Genomic DNA, 12,949 nt, shown 5'->3' with positions numbered 1-12,949 from the left:
TAATCAACAACTGTAATAGAATGTGTTATAAAAGTATTACATCAAGGGAGCTATGCAAACACAAAGAAAGATATTCAGGAAAGCTTCCTGGAGGATGTGATCCTTAAGCTAAATCTTGAAGGTCTGATAGGAATTCATAAAGCAGAAAAAATAAGTAAGAAGGCAGGAAAGATATTCCAAGAAGAAGGAACAACATATGTAAGCAAGAGATGGCATGGGTGATTAGAGGAACTACAAGTACTTTAGTATGGCTGAAACATATTTGCAGCAAAGTAGTGAAATATGAGGCTGATGAGAGCCAGATCGTGAAAAGCCTCATTGTACTATACTCTAACTAGTAGACAATAGGAGCCCATTGAAGGGGAGTAACCAGAGGAGTACTATGATCAGATGTGTGTTTCAGATTACTCCTCAGGACTGTGGAAGATGGATTAGAGACAGGTGAAAGGACGGGAACAGAGAGGAGACTTACTATAATCCACATAATATGTAATAAAGGACCTAAATAAGATGGATGCAAGAGGAATGGGAAGAAGGGGGTGGAAATAAGAGGAAGAGACATAGTCTTCGATCATACAGAACTTGACAAATCACTGAGCACAGGATTTTTAAAAATCTAAACTAACCCTGTTGTTACATATTTGAGATATTAAGCGAAGAAACTATAGTTGAAAGTTTGATGCAGACAACAACTTCTTTAATGAAACTGAGTATGTGGTGCGTATAAGCACCTGAGTGGAGATAATCCACAGGCAGGTAAGAATGCCATTCTGTAGTTCAAGATAAAAGTTATGGTTGGGATCGATTTGAGGGTCGTCTGCATAGAAGTGATAGCTTATAAGAATGAGTACATGATGAAAATCTGGACAGGTTTTTAAATGAAAAAATGAAATTTTAGATAAAGCTAGAGTTTTTAGTAGGTTTAGCATTGTTGATATAAAGAAGTACAGTGTCAGAAGGAAAGTCATTATCTTTCCTCTCCCTTTCTAAAAAATTTCAACTAATTCTTTTCCAAGTAGTTTCCCTTACTCAATTTTCTGACCCTCTTCACAAATCCTCTTTGAATTAGATAGGTCAAGGATTATCCCTTTTATAAGAACTTTCTGGTAATCCTAGCACCTCTGTCCTTTCTCCCAGGCAGATTTCTGATCCCAGCCAAACCTAAAGACCTTTGCCCTGCCCTAGCATGACACTCATTTTATGGGAGGATCAGGGCAGTAAGTGTTCAAATGTTTGTCAGCGGCCACACAGCAAACCCGCAGAGATATAAAGGCAAGACCTCCAGACTGCTGACTTCACGTCTAGGGCTCTTTGCACTACATTTTATGATGAACTTTCAGGATTCTATCTATTTCGCAAAGCAAAGCAAAGAACTTGCAATATGAAATTTGAATATACATGTATAGTTATAAAAATTTATTTATATACAAATGAGCAAAAGGTGAAAAAATTTAAACATCTCATAACTGATATTTATTTTTATTTTTTACTAACCATGTTTTATCTGCACTTGAAATCAGTTCCCATACAAAAAGTCTTTTTCTCTTCCTCTCTCACATAAATAAGAATGCTCATTAGGAAAATATGGAAAAGCTATTAGCATTCAAGGACTTCAAAGTGACATAGTATACTCTGAAAACGGCCAGGGAATTTTCACAAAAACACAGAAAGCAAAAACTACAAAAGAATCAACTTGTGTCTGAAAAATAAGGAGTTAAAGTTTTTGCATACTGTAGAAAGTACATGGAAGAAAGGGAGTAGCGTTTATAGGCAATAATGAGATAAACTTCCACAAACTTAAAAATTGTTTACCCTTTTGAGGGTTAAAAAAATAATCACTATTTTTTCTCCTATCTATGTTCTTCTAGCTAGGCTAATAATCAAATTAACAGAGATAGATTAACAGGAAACAATCAAATTTTAATGCATGTGCATGGAGAATTTTCATATGCATGAAAATTCCAAAAACTGTGAGGGAATTTTCATATGCATGAAAATTCCAAAAACCGTGACATTTTGGACAAAAGAGCAAAGGGGGAAATGGAGTCTTAGATTTCAGAGGTAAGAATGACCAGTTTACAGGTAGTTGAGGAAGAGTGAGACACACAGATAGGGGAATCCTTGCCAAACAACTCAGAAATAGAACACGAGGTATCTAATTAACAGGCCCCTGCCTGAAGCCCTGCTATTTATCATATTTAATTCAAAATAGGCTAAGGTAAACATCCTAAGATTTCTCTCCTGAAGCAGATTTTTCTGCCTGAATCTCTTGAGCAGGTTCTTTCTGTGTCTAGTTACTTAATAAACCGCTTAAAGTCAATATTGCAGAAAGAGAGCTTCAGGATGGCAAAACTTTGGTTCCCTTCACCCTCTAGCTGAAACTATAAAATCAAGGCCTAAGGGACCATCATAGATAGGCAAACACATGCCAAAGAAAGAGAATGGTCCCCTGGCTACATCAAGACAAACAAAATATATTAACATATCTAAAGGAAGAATGGGTCCATGCAAAAGCAGGCTGGCAGACAGGAATTTAGGAAGAGAATGACAAATGCCTTGGCAATACTCATCCTAGCACTGCCCTGGGGAGAGAGTGTGAGGGCCACATAGGGCACTATAGGCCCTTTAGCATGTATATGACTGTAACAGAAATAAACACATTAATCTTTCAGGGCTATTTGAGATCACACATAAATTTTATCCCACTAATACTCCTTGCATGCTCCTCAAGCTATCCTCCTGCTTTCTCTGAGGAGAGAACAATTTGTTCACTTCAACGTGAGCATTCCATCCACTATTAAGAGAGGAGGTATCTGAAAAATGCAAAGGAAAAGACTTGCAGGAATGACCTGCTCAAGTGGGTTGTAGATTAACCACACCCTATAGATCTTTAAATGGCCTTCTGGAAACTTGTCACACCTACTGATGGTCCGGAAATTCCTTCCCCCTGCAGCCCCCGCCAGAAACTCCCCCTCCCATCCTGAGTCAGGAGGTGCATGTAGACCCTCAGGCAAAGGAATCACGCATCCCTTGCATGGAACACTAAAGAAAGCTAACTGGAACGAGCTTGTGCATCTGTGAGCTCTGCCGGCCCGATAAACTCTCCTTCCTCTAACAAAGTTGTCTGAGTGTCCAAATTTCCTCCGTTGGGTTTCGTTTCCTGCAACACCATGAGAGTTGTATCTTGTGTTGCCAATCAAATTTTGGCATTCTGAAATGTTGCTTGTGAATTTAGTCAATATGAGTTCCTCTTTGGAACAGAGCCTAATCTCCAGGTGCAGACAAATCAAGTTTCTGAGGCTACCTGATTCACCAACACCAACAGAAAGCGGCTTTTATTCACACTTATAGAAGAGATGTACATAATCAATACCTTAGTAATTACTCTATGGTCTACTTGAAAAGTCTGGGTAAGTAGTAGAAACTATGTGTGTGATTGACAGAAACGTAGTGTTAAAACTGAGAATGGTTTTTAGATAATAAGTTAAAAAAAATCAGTGTTGAGATACAATTGCATCTTTGGGCTGAATCCAATTCCCAGATGTAGTGCTCTACCTCATATTGTTCTGGCGCGAACGATTCTGAGACCCACGGAGCCAATCGAGATTAATTATGAGCCTTTATTAGCCGGCCGGCGACTGACTCTCTACCACGCAGGGCTAGAGGAGATCAGCCCCGAGCTTTCAGAGCAGGCAGCTGATAAAGCTCAAGACCATATCCTGGTGGTCTCCTGAACAAGCCAGCAGATTACAGAAGTGGAAGTTGGCTTTTAGCATATCTTTGCCTGGAACAACACCCTTAATTAACAAGTAAATGGATTACAGAAGCAGACATTGGCCATCTACATATTTTATACAATACACTTCCTAAACCACACACAAGCAAGTAGGACAACTTCTGATATCTAAAGATATTTCTTTCCTGTAGCTGACTTAGCTAGTTTGCTCACTTGAAAATTTTCCACCCTTAACAATATCTACCTCAGATATACATGTACTGTTCGTGCAATCCCAAGTATACATATGTAGTACTGTATGGATTATATAGGTGCATACATTCTCCTTTTCTCCTTCTCCCTTCCTTTCTGAAAAGTAGATTAGTGGAACAAACAGAATTTTGCAGGTTAGACAGATCTGAGTTTGAATCTCAGTTCCACTATTTCTCAGTTTTTTATTTTCTCTATGCTTCAGCTTCTTCATCCCTAAAATGTAGATAATAAGAATCTCATAGAATTTTTGTGGAAATTAAATAAAATAATATGTGTACGATTTCTGAAATTTTGTTTTTATTCCAGTTCCTTTCCATTGGGTACAATTTAAACACACACACACACACACACACACACACACACACACACACACACACATTTTACTTGACTATAAGCTTCATGAGAACAGAGATCACAGCTGATTTTTGTTTACCACTCTATCTATAGTATGTTTTCTTTAAGGGGTCCTTGAATCTATACAGAATTATAAAACCAGATTGGTTAAGAAATTGAAGTTTTGTTTAACTGAATTTTCCAGTCACTTTAGGGATCTCTCTTAGTTAAACTAAAATATCATATACACTAAAGGCCTTATCCTGTGTCATTTCCATAGAGTTTATTTTATGATCATTGATTAATCAATGTAAAGTTTATTTAAGTGACTTTTTACAGTATTTGTTTTTATATAAAACTTCAGATAGGTAACTGTTAATTTGGTTGGGCTGCTGTAACAAAGTACCACAAACTGAGCGGCTTGAACAAGAGAAATTGATTGTGTCACAATTCTGGAGGCTAGAAATAAGATGAAGACATCAATAGGGTTGGTTCCTTCTGAGTGCTGTGAGTAAAGGATAGGTTCCAGGCCTGTCTCCTGACTTATAGATGACTGTCTTCTCCTGGTATGTCTTTATGTTGTCTTCCCTCTATCCATGTCTGTCTTTGTGTCCAAATTTATCCTTTTTATAAGGACACCGGTCATATTGGATTAGGGCCCACCCTAATGACTCATCTTAACTAATTCTAACAGCAATGATCCTATTTCCAAATAAGGTCATTTTTTTGAGATACTATGAATTATTGGGAGACACAATTCAACCCATAACAGCAACTTCTAAGTGATTATCTTTAAGGCTTCTGGGCATAGTCTATCCCAGGACTGCTTTCTTATTGCATATAGTAAAAAACATTTGACACTTACTGAATTACATTTTAGAATGTTTTGACTATTCCCAAATAATCTTAAAATGCACATAGTATTGTGATGGTATGACAAGTATATCAACATAAAAGAAGACTTTTTGCTCTGCTGGGTATAGGGTGTGGGAATATAATAGAAGCTATTTCATTTGAGTACCTCTTCCATCAGGTTTTCAGTCTGATGACTTTCATATTGTACTTCATAAGCTCTATCCACAAAAAAATGCTATGTGCTTTTGAATATTTTTGTCTTTTACTCCAAAAGATTAAACTCTCTGTTATGTCAACATTACTACAATACAACTAGATGTCATGTAATTTTATTTTACATAAATCTTGGCAAAGACTACCTTGGTGCTTTTGTCTTGGCTAAGAACCAGGTACATTTGTGCTAGATATATATCAACTGCTCCTTTTATTTTAAAACTTTACATGTGTCCTATATAATTGATTTTTCCAACCTATCTAATTACCCTTGATAATATTATAATTCTTTTAAATAATTAAATGGGCTATGACTGCTTTCAATTCTAATAACAAAATTCTAACTTGATACTGCAATTTTAATATTGGCAATGCAATACCTGGAATGTAAATGCATTTAGCTCACATTCCACGTGCTTCATTTGTGATACTTATATTGAATAATAAAACGTTCAATATAATACAACATTTATAAATCTAACTCTTTAATAAAGATGGGGCTATATATTGATCAGTTTATGAGCAGAGTTTAATTTTTGAGATACAATATTTAAAACTGAAGATTACATTTTTATAATTTAATTCATAAAGAGACCTATTCTATTACTATAGATCTTATTATTTCTTAATCCAATAACCAAAATTAAATACATTCATTTTATTTTCTTTGTTACCTAATATGATAGCCAATGACCTCTTTGAAATGAAATTTTATTTTCCTTTCTTATTTTGTTTACCTTATATTCCCTGTTTGTTTTGATGTCACTCAAATATTTTGTCATGCTTAAAAATAATCTTTTAATTGGATAGGTTTAGTTTATTACAACATTTTCTTCAATTCAAATTTACTTGAAACTACATGAACTCAATCCATTTTCATTTACGTGATTTTAAACTAAATGAAATCTAAGCAACTTTCACTATTATAGCATTCAATAATGATGAAAAAAATAACTTTCTATATTTTGGCAAAAGTTTCCTGTGCCACTCACTCTGCCCTCAGCCCCCGACCTTTATAGAGCATTAACACAACATGTGTAGTTATTTTTTTTCTTTAGAAACAGGTTACCATTGGAGATTTTTTTTTTACCTAATCTCTACTGTGTCTTCAGATTTTAAGTCATAAAACCAAGATTTAAGAGGTTTTGTGAAACTGGAAAAGTCACAATTCATATTCTTATTTTTCTCCTCATTAAAATGGTTATAATTATCTTTGCCTTGACTACTTCATATAGTTTTTGTGAGGTTCGAATGATATAATATACACAAGGGCCCTGAACATATATGTTAGAATGGTATGCAAATATATGGGCTGATATTGTTTTTGTTGTCATTACTGTTGTTGATATTATTATTCAATTGTTAAGATGTCTGCTATGGGAAAGGAGAGTAACTTTATTAAAAAGTAATTCCATCTAGTTTTACCTATTATATTTCAACATATAATATCTAATGATTCTTAGCTTCCTATATAATATCGTATTAAAAGATTTTTGGAGCATGAAGTAAACTAAAGAGAAAAAGTTGTAATATGAACAGGATTAGAGAATCAAGCCAAGACTTCAGCATCAGGAGCCAGTGGAGAATAAACTAAATAGTAGGACACCTCCAAAAGACTTTCTCTTGCACATGCTTTAATAGAGATTCAGAGATCATCTCCTCCAGGAAGTCTTCCCTAATCATCGTCCAGACTGTGTTTGAGCCATTCTTCTGTGCTCCTATACTTTGTGCTCATCTACAATACATATTGTAATTATTCAACCATTCATTAAATAGATATTTATTAAGGACTCACTATATACCAGGCATTGTATTAGGAATAGAGGATACAATAGTGAATAAAACAATGTCCTTCATTAGAACTTACATTCTAATGAAGGGAAAGGATACAGACAATAAAAAATAAACAAGTAAATATAAAATATGCCATAGGAATAAGTACTATTAGAAAAAAATAATACTGCGAGATAAAGGAGATAGAGAGTGTGGAGAAATTGCTACTTTTGTGTATTAGACTTTTATGTAATCTTCTTTCTAAAGTTAACTTTACCTTTGTAAATAAATATTCCTCTAAAACATTATTTTTATGGTTAATATACACTCCCTTATATGGGCGTATGCACAATACCTACATAACAATCTTCTTGTTGAGAATTTAGCTTTTTTCTCCATAGTAAACAATATTGAGAAGAATATATTTAAAGTTATCCCTTGGGGTATATCCTTTATAATTTCCATAGGATACGTTCCTAGAAATGGTAGGGTTGTTACTCAGCTGCTGCCATGCTAAGCAACTCAGAGTCATCTCCAGTCCTTTGAACACTGGTATTGGCATCGATAGCCACTTTCTGTGGGCATCAATGTCAAGGCCTGGTTATTCTCCTTGACCTTGGACCCATCCATTCACCTTTCTTTTTCTTTTCCCATTAACTCACAAAAAAAAAAAAAAAAAAGATCAAGAAACTTAGTGGTGGAAGCCATGAAGGCTATGATTCTTCTACCAGATGAAATTCCTCAGAACTTAAGGAGACTTTAAATCTAAAGATATTGGTGTTTTAAATTCTCAAATTTCTAGTGCAGTTATGAATGACATCAACCTTAAAGCTGACTGTAAAAGTCTCCAGCTTTACTTCAGCTCCATCATTAATTAGCTCCAGGTAGAGCAAATTGAGGTTTTAAATCTGTTTCTTGACCTTCACTTCCCAGGTTGTGTGACTTCCCTTTCACCTTATTTCTACTAGACTTTAACCTTCCTCAACTCTAGTCTTCTGACTGACCTCCTAGTTCTGGTCCCTAAGCTACACCTTGACCATGCTTTCTTTTTTATTTACCATTAACAAGTGAATAACCTAGGTACTGTCGCAGTAGTGATGAATATGGGCCTGGCCTTGGTATTGGAACCCAGAATAAGATAACATATCATTCCCCTTTTTCTCATTACCTTCTACCACCTCCTCCTTATTGGTCACAGTTATGCAGAAGAACTATAGGGGATTCTCAACATACTGAGTGTGTATTTGCCCCCAAAGCTCAAAGACATGGCTGGAAATTGGCGTGCAGATTAAAGAATACAATAATTAGTTGGTTTAACTATTTATCAGCAGTTTTTAAAAGAATAGCTTGATAATTAAAGAGGTCAAGCTAATGATTAAAATGGTCTGAGGGCAGAGTTGATGTTTTTCATTTGTCCATGACTTCATTTTTTCTTATAATGATTAAATAGTTAAAAATTGTCTCTAACAAAACTATTGTATTTTTCTAACAGAGTTTGAGTAACTCTAACTTAGACTTTTAAAATACTACTAACAAGGAAACAAAAAGACCAGTCAAGTGAAAATAATTATTAATTGGATTTTAAACATATGGACTCCACTGCATAAACTGGTTCATTTTGATCAACTCAACTTCAAAAACTAGAGCTTATGAAGTCACACCAAAAATGCAAGATCATCCAGACACAAGAACTGTAGTACTCTGGAGGGAATATGTCTACCTTAAAAAAATCTATTCACTTCTCTTGATCTTACTTTTCAGTAGGTGATGCTACCATTTTCTTTTTCTCATTTAAATTTATGAATACCTAAAGCTACCCATCTTCAATTGGGTTTCTCAAAGTGATTATGGGCAAATTGGAAGCCACAGAGCCACCCACAGATATGGCTTTCCTAGTTGTTTGTGTATCTTCTCCCTCCATCACTGCTTCCATCAGGTGATATTCTTCAAACAACTAGACCATGCTGTATACCACAAGCTCACATTTTCACTTTCAGCCTTCCAGATTGAGAACAAAGTTACTGACTCATGAGTTATCTTGTGAGCATCTTTTATTATTTTCCTACTTTCATTGATATACAAAGGGAATAAACAACTTTAATAGGAATGTGAGATTTACCTTACCTGGAAAAAAATATACTACACAGCATGAGCAAAGCCATTAGGTATAACGGATCTTCCTAGAGATGATAAGTGGTGTCTTCCCAACTATAAATCATAAGTCACACTATCCAATCTTCTCTATTCCTTGAATGATGGATTTAACAGGGTGTCATTCATCATATAACCTATATATTGTTATTTCTTTCACTTTCACCTGAAAATGAAGATGGCAAGATCATCTAAATTTGGTTTGGGAAAAAGTGGATGTAGAAAACATGCTGAGAGAATCAAGTTGCTGTATTCACATTAGTTGAGAAGCATTTTAGAGTCTGCTTTGAAGTGAGTGTCATATACTCACTCTAACTTTGATCAAATGTAACAGATTTCTGTTGAAAGCAAGACAGACCAAATTGGACCTGACCAAGGATCAGGAGACAAGACTGATTCATGAGGAAGTAACAGAGATCCAGAAAGCAAAGCCACAGAAGGAAATGCAGATACATTGACAAGTAGCGTTAGGGAGAGCCAGAGGGTTACGATAGATAAGATTCCTGAAAGCACAGGAAGTATAACATTAAGAATATATGAATTAGGAATTATATTCTGCTATTAGTGCTAGAGGCCTAAAAATATTGGCTTACATGAAGTGTTTTTGTTGTTGTTTTGTTTTGTTTTGGTTTGGTTTGTTTGTTTGTATAATTAAAAATCTGGAGATTTTTACACTAAGGCTTGTATGGTAGCTTTCAATGTCATCAGAGAATCAATATCCCTTATTGTCTATATTTGTCGTCCCTAAGATATGGTTTCATAATGGTTGCTGAAAGTCAAGCCATTACCTCTGCCTTCATATAAGAAGGAAAGAAAGTGGGGAATGGCAGAGCAAACTTTTTAAAAGAGACTTTCAAGAAATCCTGACTACTTCTGCTTATATCTCCGTTTATAGCAATCCTATCTATAAAGGAGACCAGAGCAGGATAAAAATGTTTTATCTTGACATATTGACAACCTCAAGTGTATAGGAATTCTATTTGTAAGGATGAAGGAGAGAATAGATATTGAGTAGGCACCTAGCAGTCCCTACAACAGTCTAATGCAGTATTCAGCGAGAGACCTTTTATTCTGTGATCTAAAGACCCAGGCTCGTTCCTTCTTACAAGCCATTTTCAATATATGGCTTTAGTGGTCACCATAGAAGTGATAAGATAGGGTAGAGAAGATATCTCTGCTGGGCAACAGAAAATAGGAACCTTGCCGCAGGTACATGTTCAAAGAGCATGACACTGTTCCATGAAAGGAATAGAGGAGTATTTTCATTTCTTGGCTGCAAATTAAAATTAATAAATATATTACAGCTTTTAACAAATATCAATGCCCAGTCCCAAGCCAAATGGAGAGGGAATAGACAGCAGTACTTTTTAATGTTTTCTCAAATTATCCTCGTGTTCATCTAGAGTTGAGAACCATGTTCCTGAAAGGATACAGCTAGACCTCAGACCCAGAATTGAATGCTGGACAAAGATTGAAGATAGAGACTTAGTTAATTCATCTCATATGCAAATTCATGGAACCATGAAACAAAACAAACTTGATATTTAATTCTGAGAACTTGACTCTTGGTCCACTTTGACAGCTTTATCCAAATGTCTGAGGTGAAACTAATATAAATAGGGCTTAGATGGTCCCAGCAGTGAAGTTTAGAGGACTCACAGCCAGGGAACCAATCACATCACACACAAAAAAATCAACTTCTTGAATTGTTGGAGTATATGTTACACAAGGGATAGAATCTAACAATTTTACTTATTAGTATATCCCCAGTGCCTGGAACAAACCCTGACACGGGGCCAGTACACAGCAAGTAATTTTTTTCAATTAATAAACTAACAAGTATTTAGAAAGACTATTCTATGTACTCAGATGGTGATTATAAAAAAAGTAGAAAAATATAAAAATGATAATTGCCCTCAAGTGACATAAGGGGGAGAAGGGAGAGGAGAGTCAAGATTTAACAACAAAATGACAGGAATCAGGTAAGTGGTTGCCTGCTGGGATTCAGACTGATAGTAAAGGAGCATGAGGGAATTTGGGGCGTGATGTTAATGTCCTATATCTTAATTGTGGTGGTGTGTTTGACACAACTTATCAAGCTATAAATTTAAAATGGGTGCATTTTATTGTATATAAAGTTTCTTATATTAGTCTTCTAATGCCGCATAACAAATTATGCCCAAATCTAGTGGCTTAAAACAACACTCATTTATTAGCTCACATTCTGTAGGTCATAAATCTAGGTATCACATGGCTGAGTGTCCTCTCAGGCTAAAATCAAAGTGTCACCTGGGCTGTGTTCTTATTTGTATCTCAGGATCCTCTTCCAACTTCACGTGATTGTGGCATAATTTACTTCTTTGTGACTTTATGACTAAAGTCCCAGTCGCCTTGCCTGCCGTAAACCAAGGAGTGCTCTACTCTAGAGTTCATGTAGCTTGCTGTGTGCCCCTTCATCTTTAAATCTAGCAATGGATGAATCTCTCTTGTGTCAAATCCCTGTCATGCTTTAAATTCCTTTCTCTATGAAGAGTTCAGTTCATTTTAAGGGTTCCTGTGATTTGTCGATTATATTTGCAAAATCCTTTTTGCTATAAAATATGACATAATCACAGGAGAATGTCACACATTCAAAGGTACCACACAAACTTAAAGGAAGGAGATTGTAAAGGAGTCATTGGGGTTATCTTGTCTACCGCATACACAATAATGTTTATTATAAAAATAGATCAAGACATAGGAAGTTAAGAACACTTTAATGTTGATCTCCAGCTATTCACTCCCATGGCCACATCTTGGAGCTGATCGTCATCCAAAATTGTTCCACTATTGAAATTTTAATCAACTTCTGAGATATAAAATGCAGATAGACGTAATACTCATCAATAGAAATGGAGCGACTACATGATCGGCAGGGCCAGGTGAGCTACTCCTTCAAGCATTAATTTTACTATCATTATAGTTGACACATTTGCTTCTATTTCATTCTACTGGGATCACATTTCGTTGTCAGAAGCATGTGCATGGGAGGTGGGATTTACCAGCACTCTCTTAACTGCCTCTTACTTCTGACACCAGTGACTGATCACTGGTAAATTCTTGTCAGTTGTTAAGAAATTCTCGCTCTTTGTGTGCATGTGCCGATTGCAAAAAGATGCATTTCTGGATTTATGACCCAGTGCTAATGCAGGTCCCACTTTTTTTAGGAGGGAAAAAATACTATATAACATTTATCATATATAGTTATGAATTTTAAAAATTGACATTTTGGAAAACTCTCTAGCACTGTAATTGTCACTTGGCTACTTTTTCTCTGTATTACATAATCATCTTTATAGTATTAACCACAGATGTTTTCTTTTTTTGGCATACAATATTATATTAGTTTCAGGTGTACAACATAGTAATTAGACATTTAATTAACTTATGAAGCGATGACCCTGATAAATCTTGTACCCCTCTGACACCATACATAGTTATTAAAATACTACTGACTATATTTGCCATGCTATATTCTACATCTTCATGACTATTTTGTAACTACCAGTTTGTATTTCTTAATCCCCTCTCCTTCACCCATCCCCCACTCTCTCATCCAGCAAGGCATCAAAATGCTCTCTGTATTTACAAGCTGTT

The sequence above is a fragment of the Pteropus medius genome, unplaced genomic scaffold, assembly GCF_902729225.1.
Source record: "Pteropus medius unplaced genomic scaffold, Ma_sr-lr_union100, whole genome shotgun sequence".
Classification (NCBI taxonomy): domain Eukaryota; kingdom Metazoa; phylum Chordata; class Mammalia; order Chiroptera; family Pteropodidae; genus Pteropus; species Pteropus medius.
The sequence above is the reverse complement of the archived record's forward strand: the minus strand, read 5'-3'. Positions refer to the sequence as shown.